Source organism: Aedes albopictus, chromosome 3 (genome assembly GCF_035046485.1).
Source record: "Aedes albopictus strain Foshan chromosome 3, AalbF5, whole genome shotgun sequence".
Lineage (NCBI taxonomy): Eukaryota > Metazoa > Arthropoda > Insecta > Diptera > Culicidae > Aedes > Aedes albopictus.
The window spans coordinates 121,636,939-121,658,955 of NC_085138.1; positions in this window are offsets into that span (position 1 = coordinate 121,636,939).

Here is a 22,017-nt window from a genome sequence, read left to right on the forward strand (position 1 = left end):
TGGGATAGCACTTTATAGGCAGCATTCAAAATAGTGAATGCCCTGAAGTTCTCACATTCCAAATGGTCGCCTTTCTTGTGAATGGGGCATATTACCCCTCTGGTAGCTGTTTGGTTTCCCAGATCCTGACTATCAGCCGATGCAGACAGGTGGCCAACTTTTCTGGGCCCATCTTGATGAGTTCAGCTGCGATACCTTCCTTACCAGCTGCTTTGTTGGTTTTGAGCTGGTGAATGGCATCCTTAACTTCCCTCAGCGTGGGGGTTGGTTTATTTCCGTCCTTCGCTGCACTGGCGTCGTCGTTTCCCCCGTTGCCGTGGTCTCCCTTGCCTACATTTTCCACGCCATTCAGGTGCTGATCGAACAGGGGATCCGTAGTGCTATTCTATACCGGCAGCTACACGGGCAGTATCAGAGGGTTCCAGAGGGCTTCTGAGGGTCCCAAGAGAATTTTAGGTGTATCAGGAACGCTACAGATTTTCAGGGGGTCGCAAGGGGACTCTTGGGGGTCTCAGGCAAGAACACTTCAGAGAGTCTCAGGGCGTTACATGGTACTTCAGAGGATTCCATGGGGTAGCAGTTAGTGCTACATCCATACTTAGGTATGGCGGCCCGGCGTGGGGCACCGCGCTAAGTACTAAATGCTACCGACGGAAGCTGGAAAGTACTTACAGGCTTATGTGCCTGAGGGTTGCGAGCGCGTACCGTACCGTGTCACACGACGCTCTCTGCGTCATTACTGGTATGGTGCCTATCAGCATTCTTATCAGTGAGGACATGGAGTGCTTCGAAATGCGCGGCACAAGAGGCATACGCAGGACTGTCAGGATGGCCTCTATGGTCAATTGGCAGCGCGCGTGGGACAGTTCCACCAAAGGAAGGTGGACCTATAGGTTGATACCGAGGGTAGATAGTTGGATTAATAGGCGCCATGGGGAAGTTTCATTCCACCTGACACAGGTCCTTACAGGTCATGGTTGCTTCCGACAGTATCTACACCGTTTCGGGCATGCGGATTCTCCCGAATGCCCAGTGTGCAATGGTTTAGAGGAAACGGCGGAACACGTTTTGTTCGTGTGCCCGCGTTTTCGCACAATGCGTGACCGCATGCTTGCCACATGCGGGGAGGACACAACTCCGGACAACTTGGTCCAGAGGATGTGTAGGGATGAGTTTGGCTGGAACGCCGTTTCAACGGCTATTACCCACATCGTCTGGGAGCTACAGAGGAGGTGGCGCGTGGACTCGGAGAATGGCTAGTCCAGATGCAGTACAAGAGGTGGTCCAGGGGTTCGGAGTCGGCTTCGTAGGTCATACCGGTGCCCTGCGGTCGAGATCGACCCTTACAACGATTAAGTGGCCGCGGAGAGGAAGTCCCGGTAGCGGTGCTGTCGTGGCGTCGGTCTACTGGGTTGGATCCAAGCCCGCGGTTGGAAAGGGGTCCCCGGCAAGGGTCGGGGCAGGTGGAGACCCTGCCGTCAGCAACCTACGGATGCATCTGATAGGGCCTGAAGGGTAGTGATACCCTTCCTTTGCGGGCAGGTCAGATCGGGTTGCATGTGGGCATCAGTTCTTGATGTCCGCTCAGCAGTAGGGCGCGGGCGGGGTTGACTCTGCCCGCCTTCCGAGGACAAAGGGAGTGGCGAGGACCACTCGGGAAACTGGCTAAGCGCCAGCATGCTGCCGTGATGGACTCTCCAAAGCGAGTCATCGATGTTCGTTGCTGCAGGCTACGCAGCTAACCTTGTGGGTGCGATGTGCACTAGCCCCTCTCTGAAGCAATACCTTCTTGGTGGTTCCGGAGAGACGTAGGGTTTGGCGACCATAGGAATGGTTTAGTGGGTACGAGGAGAGAGTAGTCCTGGATTTTACTTTTGTTGTAGAAGACGGCCTGTCAGACCTACACTACCCTAACCTTCTGTTAGGGTGTCTGTTGAGCAGATTATCCCCCTATGGTTTAGAAGGAAAAAAAAAAAAATGGGGTAGCAGTAGATATAAGGGTGTTCAAGAGGGGCCTCAGGGCAGTCTCAGGGGCATTTCAATATGGTCCAAGGGGATGTCAGAATGTGTACTGATACCCCCTGCGACCCCTTTAAACGCCCCTGAGACTCGCTGGAACTTCCCTGGATCTCTCTGAGACTCTTTGAAGCATCCCCGAGGCCCCCTGGATAGGGGACTGACATCAGAAACTTTTTCAATCTGTTGGAATTTTTCAGGGTTTTTTCGTGTATCATCCACTGAGTCATTAGTGACACTTAGTTACAGTTAATTTAATTGACAAATAATCGTTTCTTATTTGAGGAGTGTGCTCTCTGAAACCTCCTGATAGTCCTGACATCTCCTGGTACCCCTCAGAAACGCTGAGACGCTCTGGAACTGCCACGAAACCTCCTGAGGCCCATTGAAGGGTCCCTAAGGCACCCTGAAACCTCCCAGAAACGCTTCTGACACTCCCTGGACTCCCCTAAAATCACCTGAGATGGATCTGAGAATCCCGTAACCGCTTCTGAATTCTCATGTGACCCCCTGAAACGCCCCTGAGATCATTTGAAGTGACCTGAGGCTCCTTGGAACCTCCTGAGATCTGCAGAAATGACCCTGAGATCCTTTTGAACGCCCCGGAAACCTCCTGGTACCCTCTGAAACCCCATGTGACCCTCTTGCAACGCTGAAGAGATCTCCTGGTACCCCCTTAAAATGCGCCACTGGGGTCATATATAACCTCCCTGATACGCCCTGAAACGTCCCTGAAACTCCATCAGGTTTTCTTGAAAGCCTCTTAAAACCTTGAAACGCCCATGAGCTGAGACCTCCAGGTACCCTGAGTCGGCCCTGAGATCTCCTTGCCTGATACCGCTTGAAATTCCTTGGGACCCCCTGAAACGCCCCTGCAATTTCTTTGCTCTTTCACAACAATCTCAAAAGAGTTCCTAGAAGCACAAAATCGACAAAATAATCACTACACCCCTTTGCACTTGGGCCCCTCAACAGAGATGACATGCACCTCAGAGCGATAAGTGAGAAGATAAAAACATACACATTACACACAGCCTGAATGATGAGAAAGAGAGCGTGTAAAGAATTATCTTCTGCGTGGTCCGACTGCACGCGCTCGTTGTCGCATCGTGCCCGACGGTGAGCGCAGGAAAGCAAGAGAAAGTACAGCCCAACAGACAGCTCACATCGCAGCGCTGCGTTACTCTGTACTACCGAGAGCCTACAACTTGCAGCTCAGACAGCGCAGATGTGTAACACACTCCTACAAATGAGCGAAGCTCACGCAGAAGAAGTTTGAGCCCTGCGATGTCTCGCGCAGCCAGGGATAGGGTGCGACTCAAAACTCTTTGCGTGCCGCACACTCTGCTACGAGACAGCACAACAAACTAGAAGGAGACGAGTACGCGCAATCGGTTATGTGTTGCTCGCTTACTTTGCCGTGCGCTGGTGCTCTCCTGTCTCTCACGCTCTGTCGTATGCACTCTCTCGGTGCTTGTCTCCGTGCTTTGTACTTGGCTTGATACTACGAATGATTGCAAAAATTTCGAATCAAACGACCCATCACTTATCAACCCTTGACAAGCTTAACAACTTTGCCGAAAACACAAACTCTTCAATTAATTTATTAATTGATTTTTTCTGTTTGGAGACAAGCACAGTCCCAAGCACCGTGCATTACTCCCTGCGCCGTAGAGCTAGTGCTGCGATTGTCTCTCGCACAATTACGAAAGCTCTCACTCATACGTCTCTTGTCTCTCGGCAAAACGGGAGACGAGCACTTGCGATTGTGTGAAGCACACGCTTTTTTCGCACCGCACGGTGCATGCCGCCAATCCCTGCGCGCAGCTCGTGTGGCAACTAACACATTCGCATTCTCACACAAAGTTTTAGGCTGTGACCATAGTGGGTAAGGTGAGATGCGATCGGATGCGATAAGTTATGAGATGAGAAGAGGGATGTTTGATAGGCCATAGTGCATGAGGTTTTCAATGAGGGTGCGCATGTTGTTTTCACATCCTTTTTCGCCTATTTCGTGCGCATCAACGACTCGCGTGATTTGATCGATGAAGTCGCTTGTATGTTGAAGCGCTTCTTTGGGTGTGGGTAGTGAAATGATCGTTTCATCTATAAGAGCGGAAAGATAAAATGCACCCGCTTTTTGTTTTGCGCGGGCCGTTTTTTTGCTATAACTTAGTCAGTTTTGATCCTGTTGCAATAGCAAAAACAGACCAGTTCAAAAAAAAATCTGGTGTAACTGTACTAAATTGAGATTATTGAATTAATTATTTGAGAAAAGAATGTATAACATGTATTTATATCCGCGTGAGCGATGTCTTTATGTACATACATATTTTTACTTTCCGAACTGCCCTATCTGAGTATTGATTTCAATTAAAACCAATATGATACTGTTTTACTGATTTTCGGCATTAAAACATTACTTGATTGTGCTGACCTCGGCAAAAAGAAAAAAAAAATTCGACAAGCATGTATTATTTAAGGGTATAGGTTTTTTTTTATTACAAAATTTTCGGCGATATCTACGAGAAAAGATGTCTCCAATAAGCACACACGCAAAAACGCCTTCGCTCAAAAATGTGTTCGGCCTGCACATTTTTAGTAAACATCCATGCCGCACATGACTGTGTTGGAGACACACATTTTTTTATAATTGCTCGTACGCTCACATGAGCATGTATTTTGCAATAATTACGACATGGCAACCTCACTGGGTTTATAAACCACCTTCAAATACCGAAAAATATTGATATTTTGCAAAAATTTGAGCGTATGAGCAATTTTAAAAAATGTGTGTTTCCAACACAGTCCCTGTGCGGCATGGGCGTTACTCAAAAATGAGAGCTTTTGTTTTAGAGAGCACAGTATTCATCATAAGGACTGTATCGTTAATTATGAGTACACCTTTGAGGCCCTGTATTAAAAAGACTAAGTATTATTTTGACAACTGCTGTGTGTTTATGTGTTGCTAGCGTTGTAAACAAAAGATAACCTTTCATTAAAAGTTAAAGTTATTCCTCAAGTGGAGCAACGCGAGTGTTTACGGATGAGAAGCGAAAATCGATTGTGACCAGGTACTATGAAAAATGATTATCGCTAAGAAAATTAGCAAAAGTTGGAGGTGTTAGCGTTTTTTTCTGTCCAAAATGCTGTCAAACGATTCGGTATGCATAACACACTGACGCACTCACCGGACGCGACAGAAAACCAGGTGCGTCCAAGTCAAATTTGGACAGCAAAATTTGCAAAATCTTCAAAAGAAAAAAGGAGGTATTCATCATAGATTGCGCAAAAAAGTGTGGAACGACTATTGGTATGGTTCAGCACGCTAAGGAGCGTATTTCCCTGAAGACTTACCCAAAACAGAAATGTCCAAAAAAACAGTCAAATTCTGGCGGATTATGTGAAAACTCGGGCTCGGAAACTGTACGACGATGTTTTGAGCAAAAATTACATGTGCATAATCATGGATGATGAAACGTATGTCATATTGGACAACAAGGCACTTCCAGGGGCACAGTTTTCACTGTGAAGCGTGGCACTAATGTTCCGAATTCCAATTTTGCCACTCATTTGAAAGCACAAAGGTCCTACATCATTTTTTTGGCATCCTGCCACTATGCGCGTGACATCTTTGACTGGTATGAAGAAAATTGGACATTGAATTTGTGGAAAAGGCAATGAAACCTTCAAATTGCCCGCAAATTAGGCACATTAAGATGTACTTGGCTTTGATGAAAGGGAAATTACGGCAAAAGGATAGAGGAGCAGAGGTCAAATTCAAGAAAAACTGGGCCAACCCAAGCAAAACCATCGACGGAACGGTTGTCCAAAACCTTATGAAGAACACCAAGAAGAAGGTGCGAGAGCTGGCAAGATCCACGAAAAATTTAATATAAAATGATACCATGGGCTTTTTTGATGGTCAATAAACAATGTAATTGAATTTAATTTACATTACAAAACATTATCAGATACACCAATTTTCAGGTGTACTCATAATTAACGATACAGTCTTTATATAAGGTAAAAGAGTATCAATCGAAATTGATGTCACACTATTTTTGTTAAGGGATCTAGTTTTGCCTGACAAAGAAAAAAGCAGAACTTTTCAATCAGAATCCTTTTAGCAATTAAGTTGAATACCATAAAACCTTAAACTTTCTAACTTGCACATGAATAACATGCACTGAACAAATGACCATATCAAACATTGATCATTTGATTCAAATCCCGAACAGAGAAAATAAAATACGAAAACATACACATAAAATAACAAAATTATGCTGTAAAAAAACTTAAATGATTTTATGGAATACTATTTTATATGCAATGAAATATGTTATTTTACATGGTGATCGATAGACAATATGATAAATGTTTATTACGTCTGGTCCATCAAAATGCATGTCATGTGAAAAAGCATTGAGTTATGTTTAAAAACAACAACATACATGACAACATATTAACGCATTTTATATTACCTACTAGCATTCCCAACACATTAAATCCGCATTGCTTTGCATTCACAACGAGCGCAATCATAAAATCCATACTCGACAAGCATTCTCTTGCGTTCTCTTGCGATCACATGCGTCGAAGCAGCTCCATCGCATCTCCGCAGTCATCGCAACTCATCTACAATGTACGGTAGTATGGGACAAATATCAAATTATCGCTCCAGTCGACTTTTTAGATTCCATTTAGGTCCCATATGAACTGTGCAAAATTTCAGCGCGATCGGTGAAACTATAATTTAGCGCAAGCGTTTCAAAGTTTTCATAGGATTTACTATGGGAAAAGGTAAACTTCCAGATAAAAAATCCCAGAGGTCGCCCTTTGTCTCTTTAATTCACATCGATCAACATTTCTTGTAGATAAATCATTTATGAAACTTTCTTTCGAAGACCGCAAAACGATTGGATACTTGTGGAAAAAGTTATTGATTTATTACCGATTAGTGATCGAACGAGTGGCTTTTTGTTTTGTTTTATTAGCAGCACTGTAGCTGCTGCCCTGACTGCTGCTGTTTCCGGGGGTGGTGATGCCTCCCGCCACCCCATGCAACAACGGCAGCAGCAGTGCTGCTGATAAAACAAAACAAAAAGCCGTTCGTTGGATCACTAATCGGTAATAAATCAATAACTTTTTCCACAAGTATCCAATCGTTGTGCGGTCTTCGAAGGAAAGTTTCATAAATGATTTTTCTACAAGAAGCGTTGATCGATTTGAATTAAGGAGATAAAGGGCGACCTCTGGGATTTTTTGTTTGAAAGTGTAACTTTTCCCATAGTAAATCCTATGCAAACTTTGAACCGCTTGCGCTAAATTATAGTTTCACCGATTGCGCTGAAATTTTGTACAGTTCATATGGGACCTAAATGGGATCTAAAAAGTCGACTGGAGCGAGGATTTATTTCTTCCATACAAGCGGGTCCCATACTAATGTACGGTTCATGCGTTCTGCATATAGTTTCCACAGAGTGTGCTTCGACGCTTATCCGATCTCTTATCTCTTTGCATCGCACCTCAGCCACTATGTGCTCAACGTTACGGCTGAGCGATGCGTGTTTGTTGCCGGTCCACAATCGTAGCAAAACAGAGCGGCGCACATTTTATTGAAGATGTGTACGCGGAGCTGTTTATCAGTGTATCTATACCATCTCTGTCCCTCAATTGTCTCTCATTAAATTGAATATCGTGTTATAACCACAATGATTCTCTATCCACTGAGAAGTCGTTATAACTCCAGCCCAAATATACCTATGTTATATCTCTAAAGGGATGTGCGTTTATCGCTTCGACTACAATAGTCGCAACTATTGTTAACCAATCCCCCCCCCTTCCCAGAGCCAAAATTTCTGGAACAAATTTCCAGTATAAAACGCTTTGTGATGAAAAAAATTTGAACCTATGCCTCAAATTCACTGTATATTTTTACCAAATATGAGGGTCAAATAAAAACCCTAATTAATCCACCTTCAAGATGGCGGCAGCTTAAAGGAGTTTTAGGCACTAAAACAATGTAACATGGGTATATTTTGTATGGGGAAGCCCAAGAAACACACATGTTATATATTAGTTTTGTCAGCGCAAGTTTTGGTTGTATAGAAGTTTATTTGACGTTATTCCAACAATATGTTAAAATTACGTAAAATTAACTTCTATACAACCAAAACTTGCGCTGTCGTAACTCTTATATAACTGTATGTTGCTTGGGAGATGTCTGGAGACCATAAATGGCGATCTGAGTATCCAAAAAGTGGTCTAAAACTCAAGATGGCGGCTCCAAATTCAATATGGCGGCTGTAGACGGATTTTGGGCTCTAAACCATGCAATAAGGGTATATTTTGAATGGGGTTGATGTCCGGTGTCCAAAAATAACGACCTGAACATTCAAGATGGCGTTCTAAAATTCAAGATGGCGGCTTCAAATTCAAGATGGAGGCTGTTTAAAGGAGTTTTAGACCCTAACACCATGCAATATGGGTACCGTGATTTCGGGTAAAATTGATCACTTTTCACAGTTTTTGGTTTCTAATTTTAGAATAGTTATCGATATGGTCAAACTCAATGCTTTGAAACAAGTACGACCACGGGTTTCATCAGTCAACGAGGTTGAAACTTTTACTGCAAATCATTTTATTGCAATAAATATCATTTAGATTAAAAAAATCAGAAATTTTAGCTTCGGGGTGAAATTGATCAGCCAATGTTTTGGTAAGTGCTGAAAATAAATTTTCCATCTGAATTAACCGTTCCAGGATGCGAAATGCTTTGTAAACTAATACAAGATTAATAAATTCTTAATTATTTAAATTTAAGGTTTGATAAATCTAAAGAAAACGCCTATAAGTATGCAATTTTCATACTAAACAAGTCATTACTTTAGCAAAAGTATAAATTCATCCATAAATATCAATATTCATAAAATTTTGATGACGAAATCAGGTTTAGTGAACACTTGGCAGTTATAAACATTCATTCGAATATGTATTCCATGCGCGGTACAGCTACGGTAGCAAAAGTTTAAAAGTGTCTTTGAAATTCGCCAAAAACACAGTTTCGGAAAATATGAAATTTAATACAGGATATGTGACTGATTAGCTGTAAAACATGTAAACTCATCATTCAATAACCCTTGAGCCAGATGATGGTCATTTTCTACAAATTGTTCTGAGTTCTAAACTATATTTTTGATAAATAAAAATTGCCCTCACGTCGATCAATTTCACCCCACTGATCAATTTCACCCGAAATCACGGTACATTTGGTATGGCGGTCTAAAATCCTAGATGGTGGCTCCAAATTCAAGATGTCGGTTGTTTAGTGGAGTTTTTGGCTCTAAAACCATGCAATAAGCATAGACAAACAGACGTAACACTACGAACATTTTTCGATTCAAATGATAGTCCCGGAAACCTGTTCGCCCAATACTAAAAGGACTGAGTTTGGCCGACCATGAACTAGGTGGCGGTAGTGGGCAAACGTCAAACTCGAACAAAAACGATGCGAGCGCCACGGGTGGGCAGTTGGCCAACTGTCAACTCTTTAAATAGACCGTTAATTCGGTGTACGATGGGAAATGTCAGAGTGTTACGTCTGTTTGTCTGTGCAATAAGTGTATATTTTGTATGGGCAAGATGTCCAGAGTTCGAAAATGGTGACCTGAATATCCAAGATGGCGGCTCCAAATTCAAGATGGTGGTTGTAAAGTGGAGTTTTTGACTCTAAAACCATGCAATATGGTTATAATTTGTACGGGGAAGGTGTCCGGAGTCCAAAAATGACAACCTGAATATCCAAGATAACGGTCTAAAATACAAAATGGCAGCTCTAAATTCAAGATGGCGGCTGTATAACGGAGTTCAAAAATGGCAACCTGAATATCCAAGATAGCGGTCTAAAATTCAAAATGGCGGCTTCAAATCAGGATGGAGGCTGTTTAATGGAGTTTTAGGCCCTAAAACTATGACAAATGGGTATATTTGGTAGAAGGAAGATATCCGGAGTCCGAAAATGGCGACCACAATTTCCAAGAGAGCGATCTAAAATCCAAAATGGCGGCTCCATATTCAAGACGATGGCTGTTTGAAGCAGTTTCAGACCCTAACTGCATGTAATATGGGTATATTTGGTATAGGGAAGATGTCTGGAGTCAAAAATGGCGACCGCAATATGTAAAATTGTGGCCCAAACACCAAGATGACGGTTCCAAATTCAAAATGGTGGCTGTTTAATGGCGTTTTAAGCTCTAATCCGTGTCATATGGGTTTATTTGATACAGGGACGAATTGTTGACTCCAAAAAATGGTGACCAGATGGTGGCTGTTCAATGGAGTTCTGGGCTCTAAAACCATGCAATGTGGGTATATCTGGTATAGAAAAGAAATGTGGAGTCTAAAAATAGAATAGTCAAGATGGCGGACTTCAATCCAAAATTGCGGCTCAAAATTCAAGATAGCGGCTTTTTGTTATGGTGAAATGGGAGAGCGTCCAGGTGCATTTTTGACTCGCTTTTTTGAGAGCACCGATCTCGTCATCCACAAAACGCCCGAAAACGAAAATGCTACTCAATGTTTATCACGAGTGAGTAAGGCTACTCATTGCTTTTCAGTTGTTTAGATGACGAGATCCGTGCTTTCGGTATTTGCAAGGCAGCCATTGTGACGGCCATCTTTAGATTCGCTCATATATGTCCTTAAGACATATAGGCGCAAACATCAAAGCTACATAAACGATATGATTTCTGGTGCCATGTAATGCATTTTTGTTTAACGTATGAAAGTGCGATATTAATCTACATGTCACTTGAGTTTTGTTGAAATGTGTTTTCGAAGGCACGAGGAAAGCGCCATCACCGCTAAGTGGATTAATTAGGGTTTTTGTAAAATAATTAAATTGCCATACTTTGTCCATTTTGAATGATATTAGCTCATGTAATAAATGGAGAAAAGCCTCCAACGATTTTTGTTTTCACTTTTTTCACATACACGGGTTTAATGGAGTCTATTATTATCACAATTACATATTAATGATTAATTATGGAGTAACAATTGTGAATTTGACGGTCATCAACGTTTGTTAACGTTCTTTTACACGCGAAAAAATCCGTTCTGATAAACGTGAACAAACAAACGCAAATATGAAAACAAGTAAATATACACCGTGAACTGAAACACGCAGAAAAATGACACTATTTTGGAACAAAAAAAGTCATGGTTGACTTTCAAACTGAGAATTTACTTATTCCAAAGTTATATTTAATTGTTTTAATTTAGAGTTTATCGATAAAAACAACCGATTACCATCATTTCATATAATGTCAAAAATTAAAATTTTAAATTTAAAAAATACTGGAGCTCGATTTGAATAGGTCGTATGTGCTTTTGTCGATTAAAAATTCGATCAGTTGGATTCGCTTATTATAGCGAAAACCGTTGAAATTGAGCAAAGTTGATACATACAGCAGAATCCTCACAAAACAGGCTTTCTGTTCATCATTAAAAGTTTGCAAAATATCTGCCATATTGCTACAATTACTAAAATAAACTGATCGAATTTTATATCGACAAAAGCACATACGACCTATCCAAATCGAGCTCCAGAATAAATAAATAAAAATTCAAAAATAGTTCCCGTTTGTTCCCGTTGCCGTGACTGAGAGTTCACGTATATCGGAACGGATTTTTTTGCGTGTACATATTACAAAAGTGCGCATTTTTGCTATACACTGCTTACACACTTTGTTCAGAACAAAAATGAGTTATTTTTATCTCAAAGAATAAAAGCTATGGAAACTCTCACATCAACTAACTTTGCGCATCCATTTTCGTTTCAGCGTAAGTGAATTCCATTTACTTTTTTTCTGCAAACCAAACATCAAATTACCACTTGGGTACTTGACCAGCGTTGATTGTTGGCTAGATCAGTGCTTCCCAAAGTGTCCGCCGCGGCGCCCTGGTGCGCCGCGAACCTTTCCCAGGTGCGCCGCAGGATTTTGGCTTTTGCGACGAAACAAAAAACAATCTCTTTATTTGTATTGCGGAACACCTTTAATTTTTTTATATTAGTAATACTAGTGTCGCTCACATTTTTTTAATCTTTCCTGACTCTTCGATTGTTTCATAGGTTTTCTGGTATCAAACATATCAATTGAAACCACATTTAAAAATTTCAATTTTTTGATTTTGTTTTCGCTTCAGCTTAACTTTTGATTTTACTAAAACTTGTCCTAAGTTTTTAATTTCAAGAACATTATTTACGTTCGTTTCAGAATAATTACAAGGTCTTCGGAATAGCTTAGCGGCATGTAGGTTTGCCGATCTGGTAGTGTGAAGAGCTAGCTTTGACCTTTTCGAACCGGACTGTTTCATCAGTACTGCCGCAACCTCGCTGAACTCGAATAAGTTTGTTATGCTCGGTTTCATCCAGGCCCAAAGGGTTAAGTTGAAATTTATGAAAATAAATTCAATCAAAGCCCACCTGGCAGGTCTTTGCAATCTCTTTATGTGTCCCAATTTGCCAAAATTTTCCAAAATAAATAAAAGTGTTGCTTTGCAAATTCCGCAAAAAGTTGAAGCTTTGGTCAAGTTCTGTGTAGTCATTTTCATTCAATAAGAATTCTTTAATTAGAGAAAACACTTTAGAATTTTTGGCTGAATTGTTGAAATTCAGCAGCTTGTTTTACCTTTACATCTGAGTTTCTTCTTATTTTTAAAACTCCTATGATGAAATCAACATGATTTTTGAAATCTTACTAATATTTAAACTATCTTTGAGAAATTAATTAAAAAAAAGTTAGTTTTCCAAATATTGAATTCTGAAAACATGATATTAGAGAAGTGATTCACGATTTTGTCTTGCACAATGTAAAGTGATAGTTGCCCAAAATTTGAAAAAAATGTTAAAAACTTTGGTGCGCCGTGACATTTTTGGAAATGTCAAAGGGCGCCGTGATAGCAAAAAGTTTGGGAACCTCTGTAGTGGCTAGATTATTGGTCAGTGTAGGAGCATAGCTAGCTGCTATCCGATCCATAAGCATTGCAGATGCTCATCAATCTTCATTCCCTACCGTTTGGTAATCGACATTCCCATCCGAAGCCAAAGTTTCCTAAATCTTCCACATGTCACTTACAGAAACTGAAATGGTTTGGTGTGGTGGAAAGAATACCAATAGATATGCTCATGAGACGGAATGGAAGATTTGGTAAAATTGCACCAATCTGCAATGTTTGTGGTTGTGCCAATGATACCTAAGGATTTTACTTGTAAATCAATACATAAAACAGCTTCTATTTCAAAGTTTTCGTTCAAAATTAACTTGAAAATTTATACTCTTACATTTGAAAACTTCAGTAAATAATGAACTTTTTTGACTTGCAGAAATGATCGAAAATTATGTGTTCCCATTTGAAACCCAAATTTAACGAACCTTCATTACTTGCTAACTATAGATGCTCCCGTATCCTAACGTAACATTGGAAATTTACGACCCATTTAATAATGAGGTGCTTCAGTCTGTCGTGCCGTCAGCAAAAGGAAGCAATAATGGAACGGGAAAAGTGCAGCTCTCGAATCTTGCATCTTCTAAACCTACCCTCGAGTCTCGAAACCGCCTGGAAGGAGGTGCAGCACAAAATCGGTCTCCAAATTCATGGCAATCGCAAATAAAACAGTCAACTTGAACATAGCGTTTCGCGCATTTGTTTACTTTACGACCTCCGTGTGTTGCACTTTGTTCTTGTTCGGCGAGGCTTCAGCTTTTCGCACCGCTTGCGTATGGGATGGTGGGGTCTATTAGAAAATCAGAAAATCTTAATAGTTATTTATTCAACGAGCTGCAAAAAGATCTTTTTTCTTCAGTGTCCATCGTGATTTTTTCAGACAAAGCTTAAATTGTATACAATGCAATGGTTTTACATTGTGCAATTTTATAATATTGAACAGAAAAAGTGAACAGTGGGGGTTAGCACCAATTACAGAAGATTCTCTGCTGAAAGTGCATTGTATGATTCCGAAAGAAAATGGCAGAAGATTTTTGTCGAAAATCTATTCTTTGACACAAAAAAGAAACAATGATAGTGTTAGCGCCTAGTTTTGGAAATTTTCTACCGGGTGTGCATTCTCCGCATAACTCTACGATCGAATAAAGTTCGCCGTAACACGAAGTTAACTATCTACAAAACACTGATTAGACCGGTCGTCCTCTATGGACACGAAACATGGACACTACGTGCAGAGGACCAACGCGCCCTTGGAGTTTTCGAACGGAAGATGTTGCGTACCATCTACGGCGGAGTGCAGATGGAAGACGGGACGTGGAGAAGACGAACGAACCACGAGCTGCATCAGCTGCTGAGAGAACCAACCATCGACCATACCGCGAAAATCGGGAGGCTAGGGTGGGCGGGTCACGTCATCAGGATGTCGGATACCAACCCGACTAAAATGGTTCTCGAGAGTCATCCGACCGGTACAAGAAGACGTGGAGCGCAGCGAGCTAGGTGGGTCGACCAAGTGGAGGACGATCTGCGGACCCTACGCAGAGTGCGGAACTGGAGACAAACAGCCATGGACCGAGTGGAATGGAGAGAGACGGCTACTATGTACAGCAGAGGCCACCCCGGCCTCTGCCTGATCGGTAAGGTAAGTATGTTTGCATATTCTTACAATCGCAAACCCCAGTGTCCCCTACCCGAACCAACTAAATGTCAGTTCCGAACCTCAAACGCGCCTCACTGCCCTGTCATTGTGTGTCGTAAAGAATGTTTTCCGCGAAATCAAAATGAGATGTGTGCTCAGAGTTAAGTTCAACTGGAGGAAAGACAACGGCGCAAAGTCTTTGCGCAGTCAGTGATACAACCAAGGGCGATGTAAGAAGTATACGAAAAAAAAAACTATTGAAACGATACTTTGAAAAAGCCCATCATCACAAACCAGGCAAATACCATCAGCCATAAGATGGAGAGAACATATCCGTTTACGAACAACGGCGATCATCGCTCGCCGGGGTCTGTTGATGTGCCGTGAGCGCCAGACCGTTCTACAACATTCACCATCCTAAGCCCTGCGGTGCGCGCCGCTGCCACTTGCTTGATTCGTCCCGGACGGGAAGGAAGGATGAAACGAGCGAGAATACAAATTAATGTACGTTTTTTGATGTCTTAATTATGAAGCAGTTTGGGGGCACCGAATGGGGCACTTTGGGTTTTCGTTTTTGTTTCTGCCTGGCCTGGACAAGGTTGTTGGAGCACTGCGCACTGTGCAGTTGTGCACTGTAGGTTGACTTGAGTGACTGGTTGGTTAAATTAACTGACTGCATGTCGGAACATTTGCTCCGTCCGTCAACAAGATCGATTGTGGGAAGAAGGGGTTTGTGGATCGCGAGGTGCATGATGATTATTTGCCATGTTTGTGCATTGGATCTAAAAGTAGGTTGTTGAAAGATTTTTTCGTTTGAATTTGTTTCCAAACGACTAGTTCTCTTTCACAAAATGTACTGTTTCATGACAATCCGTGTGGTCAATTATGCATATGGATAAATTATGTGTCAAATTATAAAAAAACAGCTCAGGTGAGATTTGAATTCACGACCCTCAGGGATTCTTCCAGGAGTTTCCTCTAATGGAGTTTTAGGAATCTCCAAAAAAGAAAATCAGCAGGAATTTCTTAAAATACTACTAGAAGAAATCCCTAATAAACTCCTAAAGGTTTTTACATTACAAACATCTGAATAAATTCCGGAGTGAATTTTTGGAGGAATTCCACAGCGATCTACAGGAGCTCCAGAAGGAACACCTGGAGGAATACAGAAAAGAGTTTCTGAAGCAGTTCTTGAAAGAATCCCGGAAAGAGTTTTCAGTGGAATTCCGGAAGGAGTTCCCGAAGGACTCCGCGAAGTTGTCTTGAACCAGTTCATGAAGGACTCTCGCGAGTAATTTCAGAAGGAATCCTGTAGGAATCCCGGAAGAAGTTCTTGGCGGAATATCGGGAGAAGTTCTTGGAGGATGCTTGGAAGGATTTCATGGATGAATCTTAGACAGCATTTCTGAAGAAATCCCAAAGAAACTACTACAGGGACCTTGCATGGAATTCAGAAGAAGTCCTGGTGGAATCCCCGTAGAATTATTGGTAGAAATTCCTGGAGAAATCCTGGAAAGAAGTTCTGGAGGAATCCGGGTGAAATTGCTGGTAGAATCCCGCAGTAGAAACTATCAGAATGAACTATAGAAGGAGCCCGTGGAAGAACACGTGTAGGTATCCCAGGAGGAATTTATGGAGGAGTCCCAAGAGGAATCCCAATTAGAATTATTTATTATTTATTTGATTAAACATCATGATAACACTGAATCAACAATTTGCCACCATAATACTCGATTTGCAGCTGCAGCTCTCCAACGTCGATCACGCCCAACGCTCGCCAGATCACGCTCCACCTTGTCCGCTCATCGTGCTCTCTGCGCTCCACGCCTTCTTGTACAAACCGGATGGTTAGCAAACACTAACTAAGCAGGGTTGTTGTCCGGCATTCTTGCAACATGCCCTGCCTTCCGTATCCGTTCAGCTTTAGCCACTTTCAGGGTGTTGGGTTCACCGTAGAGTGCAGCGAGCTCGTGGTTCACCCTGCTCCGCCACACACCGTTCTCCTGCACGCCGCCAAAGATCGTCCTTAGCACGCGTCACTCGAAAACTCCGAGTGCTTGAAGGTCCTCTTCGAGCATCGTCCATGTCTCGTGTCCGTAGAGATCCACCGGTCTTGTAAGCGTCTTGTACATGGTACATTTGGTGCGGGGGTGAATCTTTTTTGACCGCAGTTTCTTCTGGAGCCCATAGTAGGCACGACTTCCACTGATGATGCGCCTCCGTATTTCACGGCTCACGTTATTGTCAGCCGTTAGCAAGGAACCGAGGTAGACGAATTCTTCACAGTCCCACCTACCAGCATGTACTTTATCTTAGCCGCATTCACCACCAGTCCGACCTTTGCTGCTTCACGTTTCAGGCGGGTGTACAGTTCTGCCACCGTTCCAAATGTTCTAGCAATAATATCCATGTCATCCGCAAAACAGACAAATTGGCCGGATTTCGTGAAGATCGTACCCCGGCTGTTGAGCCCGGCTCTTCGCATAACACCTTCCAGGGCGATGTTGAATAGTAGGCAGGAAAGTCCATCACCTTGTCGCAGTCCTCGTCGAGATTCGAATGAACTGGATAATTCACCCGAAATCCTTATGCTGTTCTGCACACTGTCCATCGTTACTCTTATCAGTCTGGTAAGCTTCCCGGGAAAGCTGTTTTTGTCCATGATTTTCCATAACTTTGTGCGGTCGATACTGTCGTATGCCGCTTCGAAGTCGATGAACAGGTGGTGCGTTGGGACCTGGTATTCACGGCATTTCTGGAGGATTTGCCGTACGGTGGAAGATCTGGTCCGTTGTCGACCGGCCGTTGATGAAACCGGCTTGGTAACTTCCCACGAACTCATTTACTTTAGGTGAAAGACGACGGAAGATGATCTGGGATAGCACTTTGTAGGCGGCATTCAAAATGGTGATCGCTCGAAAGTTCTCACACATTAACTTGTCGCTTTTCTTGTGGATGAGACAGATTATCCCTTCCTTCCACACCTCCGGTAGCTATTCGGTTTCCCAGATCTTGACTACTAACTGGTTCAGACAGGTGGCTAACTTTTCCGGGCCCATCTTGATGAGTTCTGCTGCGATGCCGTTTGTACCAGCCACTTTGTTGTTTTTGAGCTGGTAAATTGCATCCTTAACTTCCCTCAGCGTGAGAGTTGGTTCGTTCCCGTCCTCTGCTACACCAACATAGTCATTTCCTCTGCTGCCTTGGTCCTCCGTGCCTACATTCTCTTCGCCTTTCAGGTGCTCGTCGAAGTGCTGCTTCAACCTTTCGATCACCTCACGTTTGTCCGTCAGGAGGCTCCCGTCCTTATCCCTGCAGATTTGGGCTTGCGGCACGTAGCCTTTGCGGGATACGTTGAGCTTCTGGTAGAATTACGTGTTTCTTGTGAACGGCACAGCTCAGCTGTTCCATTTCCTCGCACTCTGCTTCTTCCAGGCGGCGTTTTTTTTTCTCCACCAAGAGACGGGCCTGCTGCTTCCGCTTCTGTCTGTATCGCTCCACATTCTGTCGGGTTCCATGCTGCAGCATTACCGCCCGCGCAGCATCCTTCTCCTCCAGAATCGCTCTGCACTCCTCGTCGAACCAATCGTTTCGTCGACTCCGTTCTACGTACCCGATAGTGCTCTCGGTGGCGTTGTTGATGACTGCTTTGACTGTACTCCAGCAGTCCTCTAGAGGGGCCACATCGAGCACACCCTCGTCCGGCACGGCAACGCTGCCTCGAGATTCTGCGCGTATGCGGTGGCGACATCCGGTTGCTTCAGTCGCTCTAGATCGTGCCGGAGCGGCCGCCGGTGCCGTACATTGTTAATAACGGAGAGTTTTGGGCGCAGTTTTACCATCACCAGGTAGTGATCAGAGTCGATATTAGTGCCGCGATACCCAAGTCACCAAAATTTCAGATAGAAGGGTACTTTATAAGCTAAGCAGCTTGTTCAAGGTTGCTCATTAGCCTTCTAAGCAGCTTCATTTTTAAGTAGTTTTGGAGCTTGAAAGTTCACATAAGCACGCTGGATAGCCTTCTAAGCAGCTTCTGACAGAACTTTGACAAAATTCATTCAGAAACAAAAATGTGTTTTTCAGATCACAACCCTGTTGGTGGGTTTGTGATTCATGTCTGGAAATTGCTTCTGATAATCATATTTTTACACATGTCGCTGCTATGTAGAGATTTGAACTGGATCCTCCTGCGTGATTGCCTGCCAACTTACCAAACTTACCGCTGCGCTGCTGAAGATACTTGACAAAGTCAAGCTTACTTCACTACTGAACAAATGTGCAAAACTAGCTGCCGACAGAAAATCGATTCAAGTCAGACTTTACCTGCTGTCCACTCAATCGCAGTTGTAGTGCTGTACTGACGGGCGGCATTTTTTTGCTCAAGCCTAGTATTCATTGGTTTGATAAATAAATATGTATTTGTCTTTTATTCGTATATGCTTAAACAGTTGTTTTCTGTGAAAGAAATAAATTTAATCTTCATTGAAACACAATGCTACTGAACTAAACTTCTATGAACTTGAAAGTTCCGACAAAGTTCCGAGTAGCATCTTAAGCAGCTTTAAAGTTCGGCGAAGTTTAGATAAAGTTCCAAATGGAACTTTCTGGCTGCTTAAGGGGCTAACAATGATCCTTGCCGGAACTTGGGACCGAAGTTCCCTCAAGGCTCATCGTTAGCCTCTTAAGCAGCCAGAAAGTTCCATTTGGAACTTTATCTGAACTTCGCGGAACTTGAAAGTGCATTTTGTCATGGGAAGCGGAACTTTTGATTACTTGGGTAGGTCCTGACGTCGATAATGTCGGAGAAGTGCCGTCCATCAATCAGAACGTGGTCGATTTGCGATTCCGTTTGTTGTGATGATCTCCAGGTGTAACGATACGGGAGGCTGTGCTGGAAGAAGGTGCTATGAATGGCCATGTTTTTGGAGGCGGCGAAATCGATGAGGCGTAGGCCATTTTCGTTCGTCAGCTGGTGGGCGCTGAACTTTCCAATCGGCGGTCTGAATTCCTCCTCCTGGCCTACCTGAGCGTTTAGGTTCCCTATGATGATCTTGACGTCGTGGTTTGGGCAGCGGTCGTACTCGCGTTCGAGCTGCGCGTAAAATCCGCCTTTGTCATCATCAGTGCTTCCGCAGTGAGGACTATGCACGTTTATTATGCTGATGTTGAAGAATCGGCCCTTGATCTTCAACCTGCACATTCTTTCGTCGATCGGCCATCAACCGATCACGCGCCTCTGCATGTCGCCCATCACTATAAAGGCTGTTCCCAGCTCACGTGTTTTGCCGCAACTCTGGTAGATGGTAAACGTTCGCACCATAGATCCTGTCCAACACACCTCCTGCAGCGCTACGATTTCAAACCCGCGGCCCTTCAGTATATCGGCGAGTATGCGGGTGCTCCCGATGAAGTTGAGAGATCTGCAGTTCCACGTACCGAGCTTCCAATTGCAAGTCCCTTTTCGTCGCTGTGGTCGTCGCCATCGGTTCGCATTCTTTTCTTGATGATTTTTCGGTGCTAGTCTCCTTTACGGCTGGCTCGCAGGGCCAGACACCAACCCACTAACCCAGGGAGCTGGGCTTACCTTCCCGGAAGCAACGGGTTCTGCACTGGCATTTCCTTCAACTACAGTGCTAAATAGCTGGGCTCAAAGCGCCAGTCTTCGCCGGGGGTGGTGTTTTTAATGGGCGCCCAGGAGATAATATTTTACCTGAGCTTCCACCCCTATCAAAATAAGGTTCTGAAATCTGAAAAAAAATCATATGAGCCACTTTGAGGTGCCAGTGAAGGTGCTTTTTGTGTAAAACTTAGAAACCACATTTTTTATTGAAAAACTCAATATATGTTCAAAATAATAGTTTTAAAATAAGTAAATAATAAAAATAAATTTAAATTTAAATTTACAAAAATAACGAAAAAATCTGATCTTTTCGTGAAGTTCTATTTGCATTTTGTTTTAAACCATGGATCAAGCCTTGTATGCAATTATCGATTTGATGAGAAAAAGTAGGTTAATATATGTCACTCAGCCGGATGTAAAATAGAAACAATTGTATTTAAATGTAACATTGCCATAACATTTTAATAGCAGCTTCATGTAATACAACTCCACTGTATATTCATGCATTATAACTGATTCATTAAAGCGTGGTAATTAAATTCCAGTGTATCAGTCATAATAAACGCTACAATTAAATGGAAAATGTCGGCACATGACGCCTCTTTCAACCGAGGACAAAAAAAATGATTTGGGCTGATTGCGCTCCTATACGATAACCCGACCATTCCATTCCATTCCATTCCATCTGGCCAAAATGAATGCTAATGAGCCAGATATAATTTGCATTTTAACGAGTAAATATTTTAGATCATTCTGAAAAATTCATAACGCTTTCATCAATTTCCAGTCGCGCGAGGAGCAGATGACAAAAAAAACACGAAATTAAAAGCAGACATCAAAAAACGATGACCCCTCGGTCTCATTTGTGGACAGTTACCGCAGCGCCATCATTTCACCGGACTTTGGATCCCATTTCGAGGCGGCGGTGTGCTGGCACCACCCGCTAGCTGTGGGCAAAAGCCAAAAAAAAAAAACATTCATATTCAAATGAAATGGGATTCGTTGTCACACGCAGCCACACATCACCTGCGGGCCTTCGGCTTCGGACGGTTGTCATCCAACCGGGGCCAGATTGATACGGTCTTGGGTTGCGACTGGCTGGCAACCCATCCAACAAACGGAACAACTGGTCATAAATTGCGAATAACCACACCAATCACGGAGCAACAGTGTCCGAAAAATCCGCTAATAAAGAGAAACATACCTACCTACCTACTGTTCTCAGCTTTCATCTGGTTGTGATTCTTTGATCTATGGCCATGTCCATTTGACGTAATGATTTCCAACTTTGTTTTTTGATTCTATTTTTCAGAAAATTCAGAAATTTTTCAGTGATAAAAAAAACTATTTTTTTATGAAATTATGAGGAAAATAGGTTCAAAGTGCTTTCAATTCCGGTAGGAGGGACTGTGGAGACTTGACCGAAGTAAGGGCCTGTCCATAAACTACGTAGACTCTTAGGGGGGGACGGGGGGGTCTGGCCAAAGTCTACGCTCCATACAAATTTCGAAAATTTTGTATGAACAAAAGTCTACGAGGGGGGAGGGGGGGTTCTGAGATGGCTGAAAAAAAGTCTACGTAGTTTATGGACAGCGCCTAACCAATAGTTCCGCTTCTCGTGACGAAATGCACTTTCAAGTTCCACGAAGTTCAGATAAAGTTCCAACTTTCTGGCTGCAGAGGTTAACAATGAGCCTTGCTGGAAATTCACACACAAGTTCGAGCAAGGCTCATT